Source organism: Ahaetulla prasina, chromosome 1 (assembly GCF_028640845.1).
Source record: "Ahaetulla prasina isolate Xishuangbanna chromosome 1, ASM2864084v1, whole genome shotgun sequence".
NCBI lineage: Eukaryota > Metazoa > Chordata > Lepidosauria > Squamata > Colubridae > Ahaetulla > Ahaetulla prasina.
In genome coordinates, this window is record NC_080539.1 from 283,751,313 (window position 1) to 283,778,394 (window position 27,082).

Below are 27,082 nucleotides of genomic sequence, written 5' to 3' on the forward strand. Positions count from 1 at the left end.
CAAGTTGCCAAGGTTGGAGGCCACTGTTCTAAAGCCTCAAACTTTGCCACTGCAAACATGGATTCATAATAGAATAGGAATCAACAAGACAGTTTTCCCAATGCCCAAAATTAAATATTTTTTTTGAAAAAATTAAAAGATGGTTACAAAATAATCAAGTTTCAATGGCTGAAATTTTAATGACATGTCACTCACAATCTCATAAGGTTTCAATACGCAAGCCTATCCAATATAGAAATTCAGTTGTTGAACTAGTTCTAGTTTGTTTTACTGATGCAAATTTACAGGTTGATTGAGTCATTCACTTTGTCTTAGCCCAAACTGCTTCACGGGATTGTTGCTGTTGAATGAAAGATGGTGTATATAAATCAATAAAATAAACATTCTCGAGTGAAGTCATGAAATTTCTATTTTTTTCCTTAAATTTCACAAGTTTGGAATTAGGCATGTAAAAAAATAAAAGAGCACGTAATAAATTGAGAGTGGGGGTGGCAAAAATAAAAAGTATGAGAATGAATAGAATAGAATTTTTTTTTATTGGCCAAGTGTGATTGGACACACAAGGAATTTGTCTTGATGCATATGCTCTCAGTGTACATAAAAAGACAAGATACACTCATCAAGGTACAACATTTACAACACAATTGATGGTCAATATATCAATATAAATCATAAGGATTGCCAGCAACAAAGTTACAGTCATACAGTCATAAGTGGAAAGAGATTGGTGATGGGAACGATAAGAAGATTAATAGTAGTGCAGATTTAGTAAATAGTTTGACAATGTTGATGGAATTATTTGTTTAGCAGAGTGATGGCCTTTGGGAAAAAACCGTTCTTGTGTCTAGTTGTTCTGGTGTGCAGTGCTCTATAGCGTCGTTTTGAGGGTAGGAGTTGAAACAGTTGATGTCCTGGATGTGAGGGATCTGTAAATATTTTCATGGCCCTCTTCTTGATTCGTGCAGTATACAGGTCCTCAATGGAAAGCAGATTGGTAGCAATTATTTTTTCTGCAGTTCTAATTATCCTCTGATAATTATTATCTGATAATAATGATGAAATGCTATTGTGAATCTTCCTTTTGAATATACATGTAGCATTGAAATATCATAGGAAAGGAGCAAAACATCATAACGCCACAATGCTGTTTCCACCTAAATCTTTTTTCAGGATTATTTTTCCAAGGCAATGAAAAGATTGCAGTCATGGGACTTCAATTGCCAATCATAGACTCACAAAAAAGCATATGGAGGACAAGTTTTTTTTTTTGTTTACATTTATACCCCGCCCTTCTCCGAAGACTCAGGGCGGCTTACAGTGTATAAGGCAATAGTCTCATTCTATTTGTATATTTTTTACAAAGTCAACTTATTGCCCCCCAAAAAAATCTGGGTCCTCATTTTACCTACCTTATAAAGGATGGAAGGCTGAGTCAACCTTGGGCCGGGCTTGAACCTGCAGTAATTGCAGGCTTTGTGTTCTTAATAACAGGCTTTACCAGCCTGAGCTAAACAGGTGATTTGAGCTTCTTCTCCAAGATGAACTGAGATCAATCAAGAGCTACATGATTTTGCAATGATGAGGAAATGGGATGAATTCTCATACTACAGGTCTCTAAAACATGATTAGTATTGTTCCAGAGATGCTCTTTTCAAGAGGCAATTGAACTTTCTGGTTTTTCTTTGAAGAAGTTTCACTTCTCATCCAAGAAGCTTCTTCAGCTCATGATTATAACTGAGAATGCTATTTTGCTTCATAAATAATCATAGGCCTAAGTCACTTTTTATAAAAGGACCTCTAGATTCAGAGTTTTCATGAAATAAATTCTACTTTATTCATGATGTAACTATGTTTTAATAAAATTTGAATAAAAGGAAATACTGTATGCAATTGTAGCAAATACAAGTATTTGACTAAATAATAATACTAAATTAAAAAGTATTTAAAGATATAAATGTTATCAAAATGCACACTGCATTTTCTTCAGTTTAAAAAGAGATCCAGCCTTAGCCATGACTGTAATGTAAAAATGTTATTAGATTAGTAATCTTAATTGCTGACAAAAGGTTTCATTAAATTGCACTGTAGGAATTGATTTGCAATGGGCAATTTAAATGGGCTGTAATCTTACAAAAGAAAATTACACTATCCAGCGTCACAGAAGAATACACACTGTATATTCAGTCATCTGATACATCTGCAAAGATAAAACACAAAAGAAAAGGGAAATGAAGCAATATGCAAAAAAATGGCTTTATGGGTTCATATTTTTCAAGATTCAGAGGACAATGCTTTTAGAAAAATATATTTTAAAGAAACTATTTGGCTTAAAACAATTGGAATTCTTCTGCTACATCTGAGAGGTATTTAGAGATATCTATAAACAAAGCACACAGTTCTGTTATACCTGCTGTGGTTCTACTTGAGTTCCAATATTTTGTTTCTAAAATCTTCCTGTCGTCCAAGTATATTTCATGATTACTGTAATCTAGCCATTTTAAAAATGGTTTCATTGATTTATAAAGTCCCAAGAAACTAAAAGCCATTCCACCTGAAAGACTACAATTCCAAAATCCAATGAAGAGTGTCATTTTCTGTTTGTTGTATTCATCTCTCTATTGGTCACTTTGAAAGACAGATGCCTTGTTGTATTCTGGAATTCCTTTTTGGAAAAAAATATCTAAATACTAAGAATTTCAAGTGTTCTTGCTGAGCAGTCTTTTGGCGCAGATAATTTATACTCATAAATAACCAGCTAATAATCCAGTATTTAAAGTTGCAATGAGTTAATCTTTGTAGAATGTTCTATTTTTACCTGGAATTGCTGAAATGCATTTTAGGTTTCCAAACATGATCCTCATTTTGAAACTAAGTCCTTCGGAGAGAAGAGGATAACAACCTAAAAATAAATGCTAATAATCTGACAGTACTAAATGCTTTCCTAAAGTATATCAGCGATTGAGGTAGTATTTCAGAAAGTCTACAACTGTTAGGAAACAGCAGTTATCCCTATAGTTATTGATAACCATTTAGATCACGGATGTCAAACTCAAGGCCTGGGGGCTTAGATCTGGCCTGCGGAACTGCCCTGGAAACAGCAAAGGACAGGCCCGTGGTGCTTCTTCCAATGAAAATGGGCTCCCGAGCTCCATTTTTTGGCTGCCACAGCCTTCTGCAACCCTCTGCCAGTGAAAATAGAGCTCATGAATTGACTCAATGTGGAACAAAGTAGAATTTATTTCATGAAAAGTCTGAATCCACAGGTCTTTTTATAAAAAGTGACTTAGGCCTATGATTATTTGTGAAGCAAAATAGAATCATTCTCAGTTATAATACTAATCATGAGCAGAAGAAGCTTCTTGGATGAGAAGCGAAACCACGTGCAGCCCTCCTGAGCTCTGTTTTCACTGGCAAAGAGTTGCAGGAGTTCGTGGCAGCCAAAAACGGAGTTCGGGAGCCCATTTTCTCTGGCAGAGCACTCAGGCCACCACAAGCACCTCCAACAGGAGTGACGTTGAGCTGGCCATGGCTACCCCGGCTTTCCAAGGTCAAACACAATTCTGATGCAGCCCACAATGAAATCGGATTTGACACCCCGATTTAGATCTTTCCCCTGAGATCATTTTTTTTTAAATTAGATTGTCACAGCCCAGCTGTTGCTATTAGTATTTTGAATCCATTCTTTAAATATCTCTGTCATTTACCAAACTGAAATTAGAAAAGTTACGATTATGAAGCTAAAAGTTGACTTGCATATTTTTTTTTAAAAAAAACTAAGGCATGCAATTCTATTCATCTGTTTAAATTCCCCAGGTCAGAAATATGACAGTGTATTGCTGAACTTTTTTAAAGTTCAGATTGCCACCAAGTCATTACAGGAAAAAAGATTTTTACTTAGCAAATGTATTCAACTGAACCTAGAGCAAAGCAAAAGCTCGTAGCACTCAGGATTTCCACATAGTATTTCTGCATGAAAAATAGAGATTGAATGCATTTCTTGGGAGTATCACTCCCAAATTCATTATTCAATACTTCAAAAGGAAGTTTTCTTTTCCAGATTGCATTCTCTCTTTTAATGGAAAATGCTGAAAAAATCCTAAGCATTGCAAACCATAATATGTAGTTATCATAATGAGCACGCCTCGGCTGACAAAAGATGAGTTTAACGTTCAGATAGCAATTTAAGAAAACTAGGCTCCAGAACAATGTCGTTTTAATGCCATCATTTCAGGCTATTGTTGGAGATAGGTTATCCTTCCCTAACATGAGAAACTGTGGAATAAATCACCCCTGTAGCAAGAAAGGGAGTCTTGCTGTTACAGAAATATAATTCTAGAGTGATAAACCTCACAGCCTGACAGATTTCCATGTTTCAAGGGTATGGCACACTCTGCACAATCCTAATACATAAATCAGAATAAATCCTGCTGAACAGATGAGAGCATTCTCCTGGGTAAGTGAATTCTCAGTTAAGATCTTATGTATATTGTTACAGGGATATAAATGGCTTCCCATCTAGGAAAAAAAACATACTTAGAAGAATGCCTAAATAACAAACTGGGGGGAAAAAAGCCTTAGGTTTATTTTTTTATCTTTCTGGAAGGCTGGGATTTCTCAAATGCTGGGAGCCCTATGAGTAATGTGATAGTTATTGAAAAGTATTCTTGAGTAATGTCATTGTAACTATTGGTCTAAGACGTTTTGCTTAAGGCTAAGGAATAAAGTGAAAATTGACCATTTTTCACAACCCAGTACCCCCATATGGCCCAGCAACCAGGCAGGGCACAGACCAGCAGCAGCGGAAGCAAAAAAAAGGATGATGCTAAGCTGGGATGGTGGGAGACAGGGTGGCCAGAGTCTCAGGATACAGGTTACCAAAAGGGCAGAAATTGGAAAGATAGGTAAATGGGGGATTTGGAGGAAGAGCCTTACCTTACTGAGGCTTCGGACTGGGAAGACCCAAGCCTGGAATAGCTTGGATTGGGAAAGGTCTTCAGTTAAAAATGAATAAAATTTACTTAGCAATGGCAACAGGGGATGCTGGGATTGCCATCACTTAGCAATGCAGTCACGTGATATCTTGCTTTACAACCACATCACTTAGTAACCAAAATTCCAGTCCCAATTACAGTTGTAAGTTGAGGACTGTATCTGTAGATTGGAAGAAAGCAATTAATAAAGACAGAACGGTTGATCGTCTCCATTCAAGGGATGGGAAACTCATAAAACTAAGATACATATTAATGACATTATAGTTGGGGAAAAAAGAAAACCCTCAAATCCTTGTTACCTAGTAGGATAAACAGTCTTTTTCAAATGTACTACTGTCAAGCTGATTCTCCACATCATATATTTGTGCTTTCTATTATTATTTTGTCTATCTCCAAATGCAGGAATGTATTTCTTGTTAAATTTCACTCTTTATTTTAGCCTTCTTTTCAAGCCTGTCTAGATCTCTTTTAATCTTCTTTTCCCTTATAAGGTGTTAGTTAGACAGGATACATGGCAGAAAGAAGAGAGTCATGATACACAGGTAGTCCTCAACTTATGACCACATTGAGGCCAGAGTTTCCAGACAGTTGTTAAATCTATTTTGCCCCATTTTACGACCTTTCTTGCCACAGTTGTTAAGTGGATCGTTGCAGTTGTTCAGTTAGTAACATGATTGTTAATTGGATCTGGCTTCTCCATTGACTTTGCTTGTCACAAGATCACAAAAGGTGATCACATGACCTTAGGACACTGCAACAACCATAGACACATGCCAGTTGCCAAGGATCAAAATTTTGAGCATGTGACCATGGGATGCTGCAACAGTTGTTAAGTGTGACAGACATAAATCACTCTTCAATGCTGTTGCAACAGTCATTAAATGAATGATTATGAGTCAAGGATTTCCTGTAATGTTAGAGTAAGAAGTAATTTTATTTTAGAAAAATAAAATAATTCTTACTTCTTTAGAGTAAGAAAATTTGTTATAAAGAAGATTATAGGCCACTTCTTTGTATCTTTTTCCTTTTTTTCCTATTTTTATTTATTTACTGCATGTTCAGCTTTTGGCTTTCTCTTTAATTCTTTCTTTTTTCATACTTTGTATTAGTTTTTATCTTCTTTTCTAAAAAAATTAATAAAATTATTTAAAACTAATAAGGTGTTAGCTTCTAATTTTGTGTCATTTGCAAATATGATTATCTTCCACTCAATATAATGACTTCTTCCAAGTCATTAATAAAAAAAATATTGGATATAGTTTTCTAGCTTTCCACTCAGTGCTGGTTTCCAATTTGATGTATGTCCATTTATGGTCTTTCAGCCAATCTGGAAGGATTTTCCTCTGTGACAGATAACAAGCAGATGAAGAATTCAAATCACTTTTAGTTGAAGCTTTTTATAGCAAGGATATACAGTATAAGAATTATCCATAAATCATAAGAAAGAAAGAAAGAAAGAAAGAAAGAAAGAAAGAAAGAAAGAAAGAAAGAAAGAAAGAAAGAAAGAAAGATAGTTCTGAGTCTATGAGCATAACTATTTCTCAAAATGTCAACAACACATTTATAATCAGTAAACCAAGTATAAATATTAAAAACCAAATAAAACTCTATATGACAGAAATTCAAAAAAGAATTTTGTTCAACAAGAAACCAAAGAAGGATCCTACAGCATATGAACAATTGTATCACAACTGTTAAGCTACAATCACAGTCTTATGCACATTAACCTAGCAACATCTTCACTGATATTTGTGTGATTTTCTTCTGAGTAAAAATGCAAAAAGTGTTCTGTGTAATGCCATAACCTATTTTGCTTATTCTTGTTTCCTGTAGTGGAGTTGCTGCAATCTACACAAAGTCTCCATTGCACATACAGCCACTACAACCATTCATTTAATGACTATTCAAAGTGACAGTAACATTGAAAAAATAATGTATTACCATTTTTCACACTTATGACCACTGTGGCATTCCCATGGCCACATGATCAAAAATCAGATGCTTGGCAACTGGCTCATGTTTATGGTAGTTGCTGTGTCCCGGGATCATGTGATCACTTTTTGTGACCTTCTGACAAAGTCAAAGTCACTTTACAACCATGTTAATAATTTAATAAGTGCAGTGATTCATTTAACAACTGTGGCAAGAAATATTGTAAAATAGGGCAAAATTCACTTAACAACTGTCTTGCACGGAGAACGATCTATCATTAGCTAGAAATTTTGGGCTCAATTGTGGTTGTAAGTCAAGGACTACTTGTATTGTCCACGTAAATAAAAGAAAATGTTTTATTTCATTAGGATCACCATGAAATTTGTATTGGGACAATTAAGTGAGAGGCATTATTATGATTTTATGCTAAGTGGCTACATATTAGGGGAAGTAGAATTAAGACGGGCCTCTTGGAAATAGATTAATTTAAAGAAAAATGAGCCACATATTGGCTACTTTGGAAAGTAATAAATACGCAATAATTAGAATAAGAACAAGAAGAAAAATATATATCCAAAATCCTCTAATAAACAGTAAAATCTGCTTATTTATTTGCATCCCATCTTTATTACATTTAAAAATAACTATTTTTACTCAAGGTGATAAACATATCCAATACATCTTTCTCCTCCTATTTTGCCTATAACAAACACTTGTGTGGTGAGTACAGTCTCCAGCTTTCTTACCTGGTGCATTAACCCCTAGACCAGGGGTCTGCAAACTTGGCTCTTTTAAGACTTGTGGACTTCAATTCCCAGAGTTCCTCAGCCAGCTTTGCAGACCCTTGCCCTAGACCAAAGAGGATTATGCACCAGGGATGCAGACTTACTTTGAATGTCCTTACTTTGAAAGCCCTAAATGGAGAAGACCCATGCAGGGTGCCAGAAGGATTGAGTGACACAGCATGTTTATGGAGACATGGAGATATATTGTTGGGTTTTACCCAGATTTACCCAAGAAACAGTCCTTCTTAAAATCTGCACTCATGACATAGAAGGAAAGGTTCCCATTATTGAAGTCTTGAAGGAAGTAAGACTATAATCTGTTATGTTAGACCTATGGAAATTGGCCTGCAGCTTAACACCATCCATTTCCATAATAATGACTTATTCCCTTAAAAAGTGCTAAAGGAAATCACCACGCTAATGAATGTGGATGTCTAACATCTGAGATAGACATTTGGGCCTCGTGAAAAAAGAGTGTGTCTGAGAAATAAGGAGAACAAAAAAAAATTAACAGGAAATAATAGTTGCATTTAATTTGATTGTGTGCTTTCTTTATTTAAAGACTTCATCTCAGTGACTCTGAGCAACAATACCAGGGTCCATACTACATCATACAACCATTCTAATAGGTTGATCCATTGAGCCGTAACTCAGATATTTGTCTAAAATTACTGATAGAGATCCAGCTCAGAGGGCAGCATCTAATTGACTGTGGCCAGTCTTCAAAGAAGCTAAACAGGATAGATGTGCTTACTATTTCAAGTTAGACTACTAGTAAGTCAAGAAAACAGCCTAGAAGAAGGTAGTGGCAAAACCACTGCTGCACCGTTGCTATGATGGTATTTTGCTTGTCTGTCATGTTTCTAGGCCAACTGACTCAAAATTCTTTGTGTACATGAAGTCACCAGAAGTCAGGCTGACATGAAGCCTTCTACTTTACTAATAATCTTAGTTCCCCAGGGAGACCAAAAAGCAAATGCTCAGGAATTATCTTGCTCCAAGGCAGTATTATGTTTGGGAAGGAAAGCTACGTCTGAAACTAAATAAAATATACCATCATCACACACATACACACATAAACACACACAAAATATAAAGAAAATGGTGCCATTTGCAGATGAGAATATCTGAGTTTAAAATCTTCAGGAGGTGGGGAATATATATAGAGCAGGAAAAATTAATCATCTGGAAAAGGAATAAGATAGGGTTTATTTTTTCCAAGAACAGGCTTCTACTAAATGCAGGTGCCAATTCTGACTGAAAATAAACCAGAAATGACTTTTTTGAGTATCATAGCAGCTAAAACAGCACAAGAATTCAGTACCACCTGCATAATGTGAGCCAATGAAATTAGACATTGGGTTTAAATGTTTGGTTTTAATGAGTAATAAGATTTCATGTAATAATTTGAGCTTGGTTTGATGGCCATGTTGTGTGTGAAAAGTAAATGTTTAGATAGCAGCACACAAACATACAACTCAGATTCTAACTGAAAACCTTTCCCGTGGTTGTTAAAATATCTTTTTGAGCAACCAACAAAAATCACCATGAAAAGCTAGATTCTATGCGAAGTCATTTAAACACAGAATTTTGTATATTGGATAAAATTATACAATAGTGCTAAAAATAATGAGTAGATAACATTATGGCCACTATTATTTTCAACTCTTCAATCTAAAATAAGAACACCTCTCAGTTCCAGAGTATAAGAGAATAAAGGAAATTACTCTTTTCCCCTAGTCAGCACCGTGTGATTGACATAGCTTATTAACACATGCACTTAGAGAGAAAGGGATGAGATCTGCTTCTTTTCCTATGCACCAGATATTGATCATTGCCAGAGGCAGGATGCTAAACCAGATGGACCACTAGGCTTTTCCATTCTGTCAGATCTTATATCACAGCATCCATCTTCAAAAGAGAGAGAAAGAAAAAAACAAAACAAGATCACAGCTTCACAAGGACAGAATAGACAAACATTTTCATAGCATTTTTCCCCCTCATATATTCATGATGTACATGTTGGATATAACCCAATATATTCCATCTTAGATAAGACTCAAAGGACAGAGAATTAAAGAGCTGCAATTCTTCAGTGCAATGAATGGGAACCAACACATAATGGAGCCCTGAAACAGCCAACAAGAAAAGAGAAATGATGAACAATTCTCATTAATACTGTCAGCCAGGCACAGGCTGGATAACTAAAAGCAAACTAAGTAATTAAATAAATTAAATCATGCAATTACAAAACCAACTTCCTAGAGCCAGAGATATCATATCAAAGAATGAAATATTTTTCATACATACATTAACGGCTAAAGCAACATCTGGATGCTGTACTTCATCCAGCCTAATGACCAACCTCCAGAAAAAGAAACACATTTAGATACCCCTATATTTGCAACTTCAGTTCTTCTCAGGGCAACAACAACAACAACAACAGCAACTGATTGTGTGCGATCAAGTCACTAGTAGATTTGGGACCCCCTGCATTTGCAACAATTTCCCTTTGCAAATGGAAAACTGAAGTATCTTTGAATATCTTTCCATGGACAACCAAGCAATCACCCTTGATTGTGAAAAGAAAGGAATGACAACAGTGATGAGATTCAAATTTTTCCCTACTGGTTCTGTGGGCATGGCTTGGTGGGTGTGGCTTTGTGGGGGGTCATGTGACTAAGTGGGCATGGCCAATTTGACATCACTCATGGCAAGGTGAGGTGGCACCATCCCACCAAGCCACGCCCACAGAACCAACAGAAAAGTTCAGCCAAGTCTTCTAGCATTCAACCTGGCTGCTTCTCACCTCCTTCTCACGTTTGCTCTGTCTGTATGAGCATGAGAAGGGCTCATACACACAGAGAAAACATGAGAAGGCGGCAAGAAGCAGCCACATTGAATGCTGCAGCAGAGAGAAGCTGAACTTTTCTCCCTCCCTTCACAGTGGACCTGCTCCCTTTATGGTCCGTCCGTCCCCCCAGCCCCTCCATCCCAATTTTAGCATGAATAGAATTTCTGAGAGTTGTGTTTTCAGGAAATCCAATACAGGTCAAAAGGATATGATAGGGTTAATGTTAGAGAAGTGTTCCCTTTACAAGCCATCACTATGCAGATAATCCTCAACTTACAATCATTTGTTTAGTGGAAGTTACAACTGAAAAAAGGGACTTGTGACCATTTTTCACACTTATGATACTTGTAGCATCCCTGTGGTCGGTGGTGTTTTTCATTCAGATGCTTTGAAACTGGCATGTATTTATGAAGGTTCCAATATCCCATGGTCATGTGCAGGGGTGGGCTGCTGCCAGTTGTAACAACCGGTTCACCTGGAACTGAAAATGTGAGCACGCGCAGCATCGAAATAATGGCATTTATATAGGACGTGATAGTGCTAGGGAGGGTGGGTGGGGCCAGCCCTGGTCGGAACTACCTGTTCACCCAAACTGGTCCAAACCGGCAGCAGCCCATCACTGGTCACGTGATCATCTTTTTCAATCTGCTGACAAGCAAAGTCAACCAGAAAGCGAGATTTACATAACAAACGTGTTACTAACTTAACAACTGCAGTGATTCACTTAACAACTGTGGCAAGAAAGATCTTAAAATGAGGCAAAACTGACTTAACAACTGCCTTGCTTAGCAATGGATGTTTTGGGCTTAATTGTGGTTGTAAGTCAAGAATTATCTGTAGTCATAGTTATGTAATAGCTCCCTAGTCAAATACATACAATGCAGGTAACATCTGTAGGAGTGACTTAAAGCATAAGATTTTGATTAATTAAAAATAAACTTTTCACATAACAAGGGAAAAGGCACAGAAACAAAGAAACTAAAATGTTAATTATTGTTCATTAGCATTCGTTATATATGTTTGGGATATTAGCTAGTGAAAAAAGAAATTATTTGGGAACAATGACTTTATTTCTCTGTTATAATAAGAGGCACAAGATCACTCACAGACTTTGTGGTGAACTCTTACTCTCCTCACACGAAAGCAACCTTTCGTATAGCAGCTGATTAAGGATTGTGAAATCTGAGCCTTGAAGAAAAGAGAAAAAGAAAGTGATCCCAAATATAAAAGCTGAGGTCCTCCTAAGATACAGATCATTATGACAAAAGAGCATTATTAAGCTGTCAAAATTCTCTTTGACTTTAAATTAAGCAAAAATTAAACCTACAGTCTCTTTTTCTCTCTCGCACACATCCAAACATAAGGCTCACCCTTATGCCATCTGAATAAGAAAAGTCTTTACATGCAAGTAAATCTGCAAAGCTTCGTCAGCGTCACATTGATTTACATAAGCCCTCAGCAAGATTTATTATTTCAACATATTTATTTCATCCTGTTTCTGCATCCTGTTGGTAATAGAATATTGGAGCAGCTCATAACAAGAGTATTCTGTTCACACAGGCTCACATTTTTCATAATTGGTTTAGTTTTTGCATACAAAGGACAGTTTTAGAACGTAGACGAGTATTAAGATCTCAAAGAAAATCCAAAGGGAATTGATGGCATGCCTCAATACAACAGACAGTGCTTCGTTTATTTTAACACAGCATGTTCCTGATCACAACTGTTTATTTCAGATTTAAGCAGATGATACGCTCAAATCATTAATATCTGAGATCTTTGGACAGCACTGCTAACACTAATAGAGCACGTATAGCTCCAACCACAGGAGAAAGAGCACTGTGAAATCAGTAGGCATGTTTAAAAAATGTAGCAAAAATCACAGAATCTATGACACGCTTAATAATAAAGGCTGCTGGTGGCCGGATTTGAGTGCACCCATTCACTGAACCAATCTCCCACATTCTATGAAACGCAAGCTCCAAGAAATACAGTAAGTCCTCATCAGGCCAGTTTTTTTCATGAAATGGGCTTCTGATTTATGGTTAAATAGGTAGTTCTTATGACCATTCGTTTAACAATGGCTTGGAATTACAACAGAGATTGAAAAAAGTGACTTACAACTTGTATAACTTGTGTTCACACTTACAACCATCACACCACCTCTGCAATCATGGTAATCATCATCACAATCGTGGCTGCACTTGAAAACCAGTTTTTATGTATAACCAGTTGCAGCATTCTGCAATCACATGATCGTGGTTTGCAAACTTTTTTGTAAATTACAGTAAAAAAGTTGGGGAAGCTGGATTTTCTTAACAACCAAGTGATTCAATTAACAATGGCCATAAAAATTGTTGTAAAGTCAGGTCGGACTTATTTTATGACTAAAACCACTTACAATAGTAATTCTGGTCTCAACTGTGGTCATGATTTGAGGACTATCTGTAATTGTAATGCATTTCCAAAATCCGCCAAAGCTAACTTCACAAGAGGGACAAATATATAGGAAAAAAAACACCTATTTTTTAAATCCTCTTTTGTACATCAGGAATGAAAAGCCCTTCTACACTACATTTATAGTCTCGTGGAAATATTTTGAAATAGCTTTTAATGCCTTTAATGTAGCTGTTTGCCTCCCACTATTGTTGAGAGCAGTGATGGAGCAGTGGTTAGTGGTTATGTAGCACTGCAGGCTAATTCTGCCAACTGTCAGGAGTTTGATCCTTACCAGCTCAAGGTTGACTCAGACTTCCATGCTTCCAAGGTCAGTAAAATGAGGATCCAGATTGTTGGGGGCAATACTCTGTAAACCGCTTAGAGAGGGCTGTAAAGCACTGTGAAGTGGTAGATAAATCTAATGCTATTGCTATTGATACGATACGTGTGGTCAATAAAAAGTTAAAGGAAGGAAGAAGATGAATATGAGAGTTGAAGTCTTCAAATTTTCAATTCTGTAAAGCTATTATTAAAATAAAATGTGGGGTGGTTCTCAGATGGTTAGTATTACTTCAACAAAACTAACAACAGAATACAAAATATAAAGACTTCAGAATCATTTTTTTCACATCTAAAATACCATCTCATTCAGACATTAATCAATAAGTATTTATTAGAAAAAACAAAATGAAATATGTTGTATCGTCTGACACCATATTCAAGCCACGCATGTCTTTGAAAATCTAAATGAAAAAGTTAGCAAGGAAAAAAATGTATCCAAGATAAATCAGTCACAGAAAATTTCTTTTGACCTCATATGCAATGGTTAAATAGATCTTGCTAAACTAAGAACAATATAGGCTCTGCCTTACAGCATATTTTACATGGTTCATAGTCAGGTAAATTAAGGTATCAGCATTTAATTCACCAGCCAAGGAAGAGAATGATTAAAAACAGCAATCAGCAGCCCAGTGATCTTCCAAGAATTATTGACTGCCACCAGTCTTTCTTGTGCAATTCAATGATAGCTTGTGACAGCATAAAGATATTGCTTTGCCTATAACAATACATCTACAAGAGCACCCAAAAGATAGATAGAAACACAATAATAAGTAGAATAAATACCTTCCATTTTTAGAAAATAAATTCACAAGAGTTTTTAGATATTTTTCAAGTGAAACTTTAAAAATAAGAATCATCCAGGATTTAGCCTCGCAATTCACATTAAAGGCCTTAAAATGGGCTGAATAAATCCAGTGTAATTCTGAGATAACTGATGTCAAAGCCATTTCAATATTTGCCAGGATCTAATCAATCAAGCTTCTTTGCAACCACCTTCATTACATAATTTGGGGAGAATAGGAAGAGACCCCAGTGTCTGGCTTTATGGAACACTATTACATTAAGTCAGTGCTTCTCAAATAGTGGGGCGGGCCCCCCGGGGGGGCGCGAGGCTCCGTAAAGGGGGGCGCGTTTGATCTCGGCAAACACTGTCATAACAAGCTAAGCCCCATGTTTACAGTCGTGCGGGGAGGCACGAAAAATGTTTTCTTCTTCCTAGGGGGGCATGACAGAAAATAATTGAGAAGCACTGCATTAAGTGAACTGTTGGAGTCCTGGACTTACAACAATTCACTTAATGACTGTTCAAAGTTACAACAGCACTGAAAAAAGTGACTTTTTTCTTATGCTTATGACCATTGCAGCATTCCCATGGTCACCTGATTTACCTTCGGATGCTTGACAACTGACTCACATTTATGACGGTTGCAGTATCCCGGGGTTCATGTGTTCCCCTTCTGCAACCTTCTGACAAGCGAAGTCAATGGGGAAACCAGATTCACTTAACAACTGTGTTACTAATTTAACAGCTGCAATGATTCACTTAACAACAGTGGCAAGAAAAGTCGTAAAATAGGGCAAAACTCACTTAACAAACTTCTCACTTAGCAACATAAATTTTGGGCTCAGTTGTGGTTGTAAGTTGAGGGCTACCTGTATACAAGAATATACAGATCTTTTCAGTATTAGTTTAAAAAAATAAGTAAGAAAACTACTTAAAAGTCAATGAACACAAAACATAATTCTAAAAAGCAAATTAAAAGTTGAGCTGGAAATACATGCTAAGGTCAAAATTGCTCATTTAGTTCCAATGTTAGAACAGACAAAATCAGATAAGGTCATTCTTATCTAAAGAAACCCCAACCCTTTAACATTGCTGTTACAGTGTCATGCTTCCAAGATATGTGAGGATAAAACCTTGCAGGCACCTAACACCAAGTTATTTACTTACAAGAAAAAAAAAACACAAGGCAAATTCTTGTCATTTCTCTGTCATTGATTCACACAGGAATCTAGTTTATTTCAAATGAACAAAATCTCTTCCAAGAATTAAATATTAATGTTAGACAGCAGCCTCATTACACAGTCCTTCTTTCCTGCACATTTCTCAGAGAATCAGGAAGGTGTCCTGTCTTTTAGCAAAAGAATAAACAGCCTAATTTCCTTTCCTTCCACAAGCCTAAATCTATGTTACCAAACTTCCCTACGCACAACTTAAAAAAAAAAACTTGAAAGGTTCAACGGGAAAGGAAACCTAATACTCCATTAAGTGTTGTTTTGCAAACATAAGTAAGAAAGAAAGACATCATCCAGGCGTGAAGAGTCATTAAAATGGATCTTACATATATCATTATAAATTTAATAATCTGCATGATGGCTAGAGTTCAAGTTAAAATGAATGTCAGCTAAGCATGACCAATTGATGTTATCCCAGCTGCCACTGAGCCTCACTTGGGGTTATATTATACTTTCAGAGGCCCCATTTTACATGTGCACCAAACACCCAGAGCCAAGAGCAGATGGGAGATGGAGAGGCTTTTGGACGTACCAGCGCTGAAGTCAAAATTGCATATTAATATTGGTAAACCTGCTCAGCAGAAACTCGGTGTCAATGTTGTCAAGGGCACACAATGTTTTCCTCCTATATCACAACCCTTTGTGTAGAGATGGCTTAAAATATATATTAAAGGCTTCTTGGAAATTAAGTCAATAGGAGGGATTTTTCTTTCACTGTCTATCGATCATTATTTCCACCTCGGAAGACGGCTGTGAATATGGGAGAAGGATCTTGTCAGCTTCAGCTGATATAGTTAACATGGTGCATTAAAAAGCACAGAGAGATTCTATGGGGGTCTCCCTAAGGAAAAGGGAAAAAAAACCCTGTGTTTTGTTTCCAAAAGGCTGGTTTTATTTCCAAAGAAAAATTAACTTTACGCTTTGTCAAGGGAGTTAACAAAAGAGGATGAAACACACATCATCTTTCTTCCTCCACTATCTCTCAAATCAGCTAATATAATTAAAATAGTAGAGTAAATCAGGGCAAATGACAAATTTATCGTTTACACATTTCTATGTTTTTTTATAAAACTATCTGTTTAAGCCATACTAAAAGAGAGTCTCCCCAGGAACCAGAATATATTAGATTGTCTACTGACAAGTAAACCCCATTGATTTCTATAGCTAAGGGATACTTTAAAATTTGCTTGACTCATAGCAAAAAGAAAAGCTTTAATTCAACTATCTAATCACTACTTTCCAATATGACTAATGACAACAGTATTTTGTAGACAATTACATAACAATATATATAATATCCATATACAAAGCAAGGCAATATTAAGATACCAGCAGTCGTGTCATTCTCATTCTGCATTTAAGCAATCCTTTTTCAATATGTATTTCTAATGTTCAAGACACTGAGAAATGTATTTCTAATCAATTGTCCAATCCCAAAACCCAATGTTTTTCCATCTGGAGGTCATCTTACCTTCATTCTCTTGGGAGTAAATCCAATGAATACCACGTGGCTTTTATTGTGAGTGAACATGAGCAGGTTAGTAACAATTACAAAGTCCCTGATATACAAACTGTTTCATCAAGGCAAACAATAAATGAGCTTAATATTTATCTCCTTCATCGGTGTCACATAAACGTATTGTACTACTGATTCTTCTTGCCTCTTTCATAAATAACTAGGTGGCTTTCATATCTATATTCCTGCCTTACAAGAAAGTACTAGACCAATTAAACAACAATGTGAGTTCAGTCCAAGGAAATTCACATACCACCAACTATTACATGAAAATCTGTAACTGATACAGAAATTGCCAATGGAATTCAAACTTCTCAAATTTAGCCTGGGGTGAAGCTTAAGTCGAAACACCAAATAACACTGGTAATGTCTAGATCACTTACTCTTTTTTGATCTTCTAGTCCATGGGTCACAGGCTTTTGTTTTTTGTGCTGGCTAGATTCCAATCCAGATTCCATTTCCCAGTAATAAAATTCCTTGGGTTTCCTGAAATCCGTTTTCCTCAAAATCCACAGTATAAGTAAGAAAATATTAATGAGAAATTTAAAAAATATATAATCTTCAATTCTCTCCCTTGTCTTTTATAATCCTTTCGGAACTCTGGTGTGCCATCGCTTCTAATTGTCTCAACAGACAAACATTGTACATGTTGTTATCTTCTATTTTAGCTCAGATGTAGAATTCCATTGATGTGCTTTATAGGGGAATGGCCAGACGGAATCCATATCTAATAGCCTGTGACACATCATTGCTCCAGTAGCATCTTCTTCATTGCTCCAGCAGCATTCTTCTGCTCATTGCATTCTTGGCATGGATAAATTATATGTCAATAAAGGTGCAAATGTGTGCTTAATCCACTGTGTTGATAACATCAGCATCCCTTTCCTAGGCTTCCTTCTGCCCATAAATCAGTGTAAATACTTCACAATGATAATTGCTTTTTGCGAATCTAGGATGTGTAAATTATGTAAAATCATCCATGCAGTGGTGTCATCAGCTTCTTCTTCTTCCGCACATAGAAAGGCCTTAAAAAGGGAGAGAAAGATATAAATGATCTTTCTGATAAATTATCTTTATTTTGAAAGAGCAATTCAGATGAGATCTGACCAAAGAACTTTTATACATGAGACTTCTCCTCTAAAGATAGCAAATATTACCACTGCATAATTATTTAATGATGAGTTAGCACAGTGAACTTTTTCTATTGTTATCAGTTGTCACTCTTTGCTTATGGAACATTTAAACAGTCTATCATAAATCCCGCAACAGTTACTGCTACTTAATCTTATCATACATAATTCCTCAAGAAGCCCTCCCTGGACCCAGCTATTTTGGGTAATTATCGTCCAGTCTCCAACCTTCGCTTTGTTGCGAAGGTTGTAGAGAGTGCTGTGGCGCGACAGCTACCCCAATACCTGGATGAAGCCGTCTATCTAGACCCGTTCCAGTCCGGTTTCCGACCCGGGTACAGCACGGAGACAGCTTTGGTCGCATTGGTGGATGATCTCTGGAGGGCCAGGGACAGGGGTTATTCCTCTGCCCTGGTCCTATTAGACCTCTCAGCGGCTTTTGATACCATCGACCATGGTATCCTGCTGCGCCGGTTGGGGGGATTGGGAGTGGGAGGCACCGTATATCGGTGGTTCTCCTCCTATCTCTCTGACCGGTCGCAGATGGTGTTGACAGAGGGGCAGAGGTCGACCGCGAGGGACCTCACTTGTGGGGTGCCGCAGGGGTCGATTCTCTCGCCCCTTCTGTTCAACATCTATATGAAGCCGTTGGGTGAGATCATCAGTGGCTTTGGGGTGAGATACCAGCTGTACGCTGATGACACCCAGCTGTACTTTTCCACCCCGGGCCACCCCAATGAAGCTGTTGAAGTGCTGTCCCGGTGTTTGGAAGCCGTACGGGTCTGGATGGGGAGAAACAGGCTCAAGCTTAATCCCTCCAAGATGGAGTGGCTGTGGATGCGGCTGCAGCTGACTGTTGGAGGCGAATTACTGGCCCCAAAGGATAGGGTGCGCAACTTAGGTGTCCTCCTGGATGAACGGCTGTCGTTTGAAGATCATTTGACGGCCGTCTCCAGGAGGGCCTTCCACCAGGTTCGCCTGGTTCGGCAGTTGCGCCCCTTCCTTGATCGGGATGCCTTGTGCACGGTCACTCATCGCTCGTTACCTCTCGCTTGGATTATTGTAATGCTCTCTACATGGGGCTCCCTTGAAGTGCACTCGGAGGCTTCAGTTAGTCAGAATGCAGCTGCGCGGGTGATAGAGGAGCTCCGTAGCTCCCATATAACACCGCTCCTGCGCAGACTGCACTGGCTGCCTGTGGCCTTTCGAGTGCGCTTTAAGGTGTTGGTTACGACCTTTAAAGCGCTCCATGGCTTAGGGCCTGGGTACTTACGGGACCACCTGCTGTTACCACATGCCTCCCACCGACCCGTACGCTCTCACAGAGAGGGACTTCTCAGGGTGCCGTCCGCCAAGCAATGTCGGCTGGCGGCCCCCAGGGGAAGGTCCTTCTCTGTGGGGGCTCCCACACTCTGGAACTAACTTCCCCCGGGTTTACGCCAAATACCTGACCTTCGGACATTCCGTCGCGAACTGAAGACGCATCTTTTTATTTGCGCGGGGCTGTCTTAAATTGAATTTTATCTTTTATCAATTTTTAAACGGGGTTTTTAGTATGGAAATTTTTTAATGTTAGGCTAATTTAAATAAGTTTTTTAAATGGTATTTTAATCTGTATATTGTATTGTTTTATCTTGCCTGTACACCGCCCTGAGTCCTTCGGGAGAAGGGCGGTATAAAAATCAAATAAATAAATAAATAAATAAATAAGCAAGAGGTATCATCTAGAGCAGGGGAGTCAAACTTGCATCATCACAGCATCATAATGTGATGTATCGCTACTTTTTTCTCCTTCACTAAACTGGGCGTGGGCGTGGCCAGCGCATGATGCATCCAGCCTGCGAGCCGCAAGTTTGATAGCCCTGATTTAGAGCAACTTTTTATGACTTTGGATCCCAAGAAATTATTTGATTGCAACTTCTTTCATCTCTTAACACTAGCTGTGCCAGCTAGACATGATGGTAATTATTGTTTGATGGCATCTGGAGACTCAAAAGCTTTCTCAAAGCCTATAGTAAGAACAAAGAAAGCAAATATAATTAGGCTCATATAAATTTTGTCATATGCGTTAAAAAAAACTGCACTTTATTTCTATGATGTGACTTAATAACAACTATATTTAAATAGGAATATAACCCAGCTCACAGTTATGAAGAAGACCTGCTTGCCTGATCTGCTGTTTAGGAAGTAACTGCTCTCTTTTACATTTTTTAAAATTGATTACAGGCTAGAATCCTTGCTGTCAACTCTTCAAGACAGGCTAGGCCAGGAAACTGCACAAATTTGACTGGTATTATATTGATTGACATAGGGCATAGTGAAAGCCTGACTGCATTTTCCCTTCCCTCCCTTTCAGACCCTAGGGAAATAACCATTCTGAGGTTCATCCCAATATTTTCTTTGTTCCCCAGTTTAAAATATACAGTATTTTTTTTTGCCATGTAACTGTTTCTGCACAGTTTCTCCAAGGACATAACTGTGGTTGTCTACATAAGCAGAAGACTGTCCCCTTTGACAAGCTTTGAAACTGTTTTCTATAAAATAACGTACAACATCTACATTTTTTCACATCATGTACAGTTCCATAAACATCTATCGTGCTATCCTTAAATTGTATTTTCCCTAAGTTAAAAACCCCTCAAAACTGAAATGTTTCTTGGCCATTCAGGCTACCCTTTTGAGTTCTTTAATTCTTGAATATTCTTTCTGAAGTGTGCCATCGTACAGCTACTTTTATCAATATTTTCCCTAATGTACCGTGTTTGTTATCTCTAGATATTTTTCTTGGTTTGTCACTTGTCTTTCATTCCTACCACAGTATATGGAAAGTCTAGAATTTATGTCCTGTTTGTAGGTCCTTTTGTTCCTTTGCAAAAATAATTTGGAACATTACTTTTATAACTGTATTGTATCTTTGTCAAATCATATTTTTCACAGCTAAGAAACACAGCTATAATTATTCAGCAACTTTTAACTCTATCAAAAATGGAGGAGAATTATATACCCGTGTATCACAAGGCACTTCACAGTCCGGTATATTCAAAATATTACAGAAACTTTTTGGAGGGAATAATTAGTCCTTACTCTCTTTCTTCAATACAGATAATCCTTGATTTACAACAGTTCATTCAGTAACCGTTCCAAGTTACACTGGCAATGAAAAAAGTGACTTATGACTATTTTCACACTTACGACCATTGCAACATCCCCATGGTCATGTGACCAATATTCAGCTGCTTGGCAACTGGTTCATATTTATGATGGTTGCAGTGTCCTGGAGTTATGTGATCCGCTTTTGTGACCTTCTGACAAGTGAAATCAATGGGGACACGAGATTCACTTAACAACTCTGTTACTAACTTAACAACTGCAATGATTCATTTAACAACTGTGGCAAGAAAGGTCATAAAATAGGGCAAGACTCACTTAACAAATGTCTCATTTAGCGACAAAGAAATTTTGGCCTGAATTGTGGTCATAAGTTGAGGACATTACCTGTACTGTTAATAACATTTAATAAAAATAGTACAGTGCAGTTGTTTTATTATTATTTTCTTTACATAGATATTATCTACTATACTATATGCAGAGTCTTAGTAAGGTATGATAACATATTTTGTTTTGATGGCTTGCTATCTAATCTGTAATTTTCTTTGAACATAAACACTGTGAAATTTGCTGCTCAATGGAAATACAAGATACAAATAAGAAATAACAGAATAGCAATTTCCTTTTCTTCCAGACAACTACATTTCTTTTCACTCCATCAAGTACTGCAGCATACTTAACCAGGCCAAATATTGGCAGATGATTTTCTACGGCAGTGGTTCTCAATCTTTATAGTGCTGCGACCCCTTTAATACAATTCCCCATGATGTGGCGACCCCTTTAATACAATTCCCCATGATGTGACGACCCCCAACCGTAAAATTATTTTCGTTTTGAATGTATCGCGCCTGAAGCCGTATTGGCTAGCGATCTGAACTGCTTGCGATTGCCTTGAGAACTGAGGCATTAAAGCGGAGACTCCTCCCCTATTAAGTTTATCGCGCCTGAAGCCAGATTAGGCTAGCGATTGGGAATGATTGCAGCTGGCTTGACAGGGAGACATCTGAGCAAAGATTTCTCTCTTTTTTAATTGATCGCGCCTGAAGCCGAATTCGGCTAGCGATTTGAAGAGCCTGCAGCTGGCTTGTGGAGTCAACCATTGGAGCGCGATTCTTCAACTTGCAAGTATACTTCCCATATTTCTGATGGTCTTAGGCGACCCCTGGCAAATTGTCATTCGACCCCCAACAGGTTGAGAACCGCTGTTCTACGGCAATGCTAACTTTGGCTAGTACTGAGCATGTTAGACTTTTTTTTTTTAATGGCTTGAAATCTTGTGTGAACCCTGAATTGACAAATTCAGTAACTATATTGCATGTTTTGTGTGAGTAGTGCCACAAAGAAATAATTTATCATTTTCATCCTCTGTTTCGATAAAAACTGTTAGTTGTTATTCATTTTGTGTGGCCTATTAATTCTTCAGAAATCTGAGTAATGGCATGGGGAAACTAGACAGCTGGCTAGGAAAAAGCTGTCCTATGGCAAACCCGCAGCAAGTTTTATCCTCTAATCCTATAATGTTAAGCCACAAGGTTTTTTCCCTTCTTGGAAGCAGAAATGTTAAAATAAAACACACAACATGTTGATGTCACAACCCTAATAAGCCTACCTAGATATTACAGGAAAAATGCATATTGAAGACTGTTGTGAACAAATGTCTATGGAAATTCTCAGTCATCCAGGTCATGGTTGTCCCAAAGGCTTTTTTTTTCCCCCAAGAGGCAACTGGAGTTTCTGGTTTTTCTTCAAAGACATTTCGCTTCTCATCCAAGATGCTTCTTCAGAGCTGAAAAGTTGAAGAAGCTTCTTATATGAGAAGCAAAACGTCTCCAAAAAAAAAATGCCCAGAAAGTCCAGTTGCTTCTTGGGAAAAAAAACAACACCTTTGGGACTGTAGTGAGCACTATATCCCGTTCCACTTCTACTTGTACAAAGTGAGTCATCCATTTTTTGTTGCCAATTTGAATTAAAGGAATGTTTTGGTTCTATTCCTGGGAGAAGATTGATTAGGATCAACCATGAGACCTTTCAGTATCATGTAACGGTTTGACAGTAAGTTAACTTTGTTTCTTTTTAAACTACCATGACACAGCCAAGTCTTGCCAGAGGTCAACAATCTCACCCTGGGAGAATTTTGCAGAATTTTATATGAAAAGGACAACATCCCATAAGATTTTATATTAGCAAATCAGTGTAAGATCTGCTGCTTATTTAGATCATTTTAATGTTTAAAAATATTGTAAGCTTTAAGACTTAAATTTGCTATTTCACAGACATAATTTTGAGGATATCATGAGATCTTTGATACCCCATGAATGATATCAGGGATGAAATGCTACCGGTTCACACTGGTTCAAGCAAACTGGTAGTATTTCCGACGATCAGCTATGCCACACAATTTATATTTGCTAGAGAGTAGGAAATCCTACTTTCTAGAAAATCTAAATCGTGCAGCACAGCTGTCCCCCCCCCTCGCTGTTCTACTTACCTTCTTAAGCCTCCTTTTTCCACACGAAGCGTGCATTTGGTGCGCACTGTGCATGTAGATGCAGTGTGCATTTGGGACACACTGCACATGCGCAGGCAGTGAACTGCTGGCAAACTGTGGAGGATTTCACCACTGAGTGATATGCCACCAAATTTTGCCCAATAATATGATACAGAGGGCTAAAGTAGGGGAGAATCTGATCTTTCCTACTGTTGTTCAAATAGAAGCGCTTCCACTAGTGCAAATGATATTTATAAAGGCATACAATTGGACTGTATCAGCCACTATATCTTGCAGACCAGCTGTCTGCAAGGAATATAAATCCTTCCATTCCCCACTATCCTGTCAGAGCTGAAGAAGCTTCTTGGATGAAAAGTGAAAGTTTTTCAAAGAAAAAACGAGAAAGTCCAGTTGCCTCCTGAAATAGCACTTTGGGACAACCATGACCTGGATGACTGAGAATCTCTACAGACTTTCAGCCACTATATCATCTTATTAGGAAGGGAAGAAAAACTACCAAGATAATCAAGCCAACAATACTCAGTACCATTGAAACACCATGATTGCTGATTTGTTTTCTTCCCCAAATAATCAAATGTGCAGTTCAACGCAGTTTAAATCACTGAGATATCTATGTAGAAGGATGGAGTTAATGAAATTAATAAAACAGAGTATTAATGTGTGGGCGCAAACTAATCTTTTGCAAATTTTCTATAATCTTCCACAATCTGCCATGGCCATACACTGACCTCACTATGATGTGGCACATGAAACTGCATCAATCACATCAAGTTATGCCCTGCTGCGACAGCATGACATAACCAAGTGCAAATAAGGACAATGGGAACAAACCTCTGAGGCAGAAAAAGTGCAGTCTTTCTTTTTCTCTTTGAGTCTCTTTGTATTACAGTTTTCAGTTTTGTGACTACATCAACACCTCTGCAGATTAATCTCATGCCATGCATGAGCAGAAATAGGACTTCACAGGCAAGCTTCAAGGCTCTCCTTATATCATTGTACAGAAAAGAAATGAACATAGTTGCAAAAACTCCTTTAAAACTTATATTACCAATAGAGAATGACAAGAAAATTCTGATGTTCAAACGAAACTTTCTTCTTCTGCCATAACACAAAAATGTAACACCACAGTTCTTTTAATTAGTATTAGATTTTTATATTATCAGCAGCAGCTTAAAATATTTGTGAAGATCCAATACCTTCTTCTATTTTATCCACATCCAAACTTGTGGGGGAAAAACACATCATCCATCCCAAGATCAACAACTGAACTTGAAGGATAAAACAGAATTCCAAACCATGTTTCCGAGTTAAATATGACACTCCATCTGCTATATCATGTTCATTTTAAATATGGTTTTAATATGAAAACCTTAAGACTACTAGAAAAATCCTGCAAATACCTAAAGGTTAAATATAAATTAACCATACACTGAACAAGATTGATAGAAGTGTCACCGTTACAATATGTCTGCATGATCCTTAATATAGCGACTGAATGCTTTCATGTAATATACCACAAGTGATTCTACCAATGCCAGATATTTTTGCTTAGATCCAACATTTATCCTTGCATGGAGCTGAGCACTGAAGATCCAATCTAGATGGTGGTACAAAGCAACATGGACCCAGCTCCCTAGTCACTCCTTGGCTGATAATATCCCAATCCAGGTACAGAAACACTTAGGGAAGTTAAGCATGCAATTAGATTTTTGCAGGAGCAAGACCTGGTAATTATTACTAGTAAACACTGCCTATCCTTTAAACCACCTTGAGTCGCCATGGGTGAATAGGCCGCAATATAAATTTAATAATAAGTAAATAAAATTACATCCAAGCTACATTAACACCTTTTCCTTGTATAGAGAAGGCTGCACACAAGGTCTCACTTTCTGGCTCCAGGCCTAGAATCTTAACAATCCACCAATACAGACATCTCCTGAAGCATGAAACCAGCCAGAAAAATTACACTCCAAACTATTTCTGACTGGAATTCTAATTCCAGTGTTCAGGTAGGCTAGACATAGAAACAAAATGTACATCATTCCAACATAAATTGCATCCAGAAAAATTTTACACTCAATTTTTTATGAAGTACAAACCCCAACATGAAAATGGGAGTGGAAGGAGACAGACTTTTAAGCATTTTTAAAGAAGGAGTGGATAGATTTCAGTCTAGGGTGATCTATTCCATCATCCACACCAATATCTCAGAATCCCTGTGGTTACTAATGTATTTATATGGTAGGAGGAAGCAAGAGTACCTACAAGATTTCTTAACAGCTGAAATATAAAACCAACCTGCATTAGCTGCTCCTGACTATGTACTCTTGCCAGGTTAAGAATTTTAGAACATAAAAGACCCTGTTGGATCAGATTGAACTCACATTTGGCCAATATTCTTTATAAGGGTCCTGGCATCCATCAGGTACTAAGAGATCCATAATATACTACAAAAATGTGGTACAAAAGACCACGTTTTTACTTCCTGCTCAGCAGCAAATTTGCCGGAGAACCCTTATTTAGCAGAACGGATTCAAAACATGTATTCACGCTTTGTTAACTGTGCTTCAATACCAATTCTGCCTCAATTTTGCCGGACCGAGTCCCGGTTTAAATGCCGGCGTGTTCTCCTTTGCAAATTCAAAACTAGCAACCAAACTTTGCAAAAGACGGCATCAATGGATACGGGGAGCCACGCCAATCCGATTTTTTTTCCTAGCGGAATCCCCCGGTGCCGTTCGCGCATCATTTACCTCTCGAGTCCACGAAGCCACCCCGATCTCCCTTCAACCTCGGACCGGAAGGGCAAAACCAGAGAGTTAACGTTTTTAAATATATATATATATATACATATATGTATATATGAAGACACGCCACCCAAATCGTGGAGGGCAGGGACGAGGAGCTGAACGACGCAGGGCGCCTCTGCAATCGCTTGTGCCGCCGCTGCCGCTGCTAAAACGATGCACCGGCTCTTGTCTTGCGGTCTGAAGCATCCGACACCTCCCGTGAGTGGCCGCCCGCACCAGCTATCTCGTCAGAGCTGCCGACTTACTTGCTTGCTTGCTTGGCTGGCTGGCGAGTCTCATTTGCGAGCCCCGCTCAGCTGGTCCTCCCAGGCGAGGCGGCTGCTGTTGCCCTTTTCACGCAGGGAGCAGCAGCAGCCCCAGCCCCAGCCCCAGCTGAGGAATAGCAGGCAGCCAGGAACGGCGTCTACCTCTCCTCCTCCTGCCTCCCTTCCTCCCTCCCTCCTTCCTCCTCCCTCCTCCTCCTCCTCCTCTTCTTCTCCCGCCCTCCTCGAGCTTACGACTGAAAGCACCCGGGGCCGTTTTGGGTCCTTGGGGCTACTTCAACTCTGGCGCCCTTTGCCTTCAACCCTTCGCCTTGGAGGAAAAGCCTCGTCTCCATCCATCTCTCTCTCTCTCTCTCTCTCTCTCTCTCTCTCTCCCCAGCCCTTCAG

The 27,082-nt window shown here is 38.2% G+C and overlaps 1 protein-coding gene and 1 long non-coding RNA gene across 2 annotated transcripts in view; one reads left to right on the forward strand and one right to left on the reverse strand.

Annotated features, from left to right (window-relative positions):
• CSRP3 (cysteine and glycine rich protein 3) overlaps window positions 1-27,082 on the forward strand; it is a 149,757-nt gene that overhangs the window by 29,757 nt on the left and 92,918 nt on the right. The gene's annotated exons all lie outside the window — the stretch shown is intronic.
• LOC131187127 (uncharacterized) lies at window positions 535-26,828 on the reverse strand. The gene is made up of 4 exons (XR_009152489.1): window positions 26,678-26,828; window positions 17,259-17,900; window positions 4,933-5,151; window positions 535-2,197 (listed from the first exon to the last, which is right to left on the reverse strand). It is a non-coding gene; the product is annotated as an uncharacterized LOC131187127 (long non-coding RNA).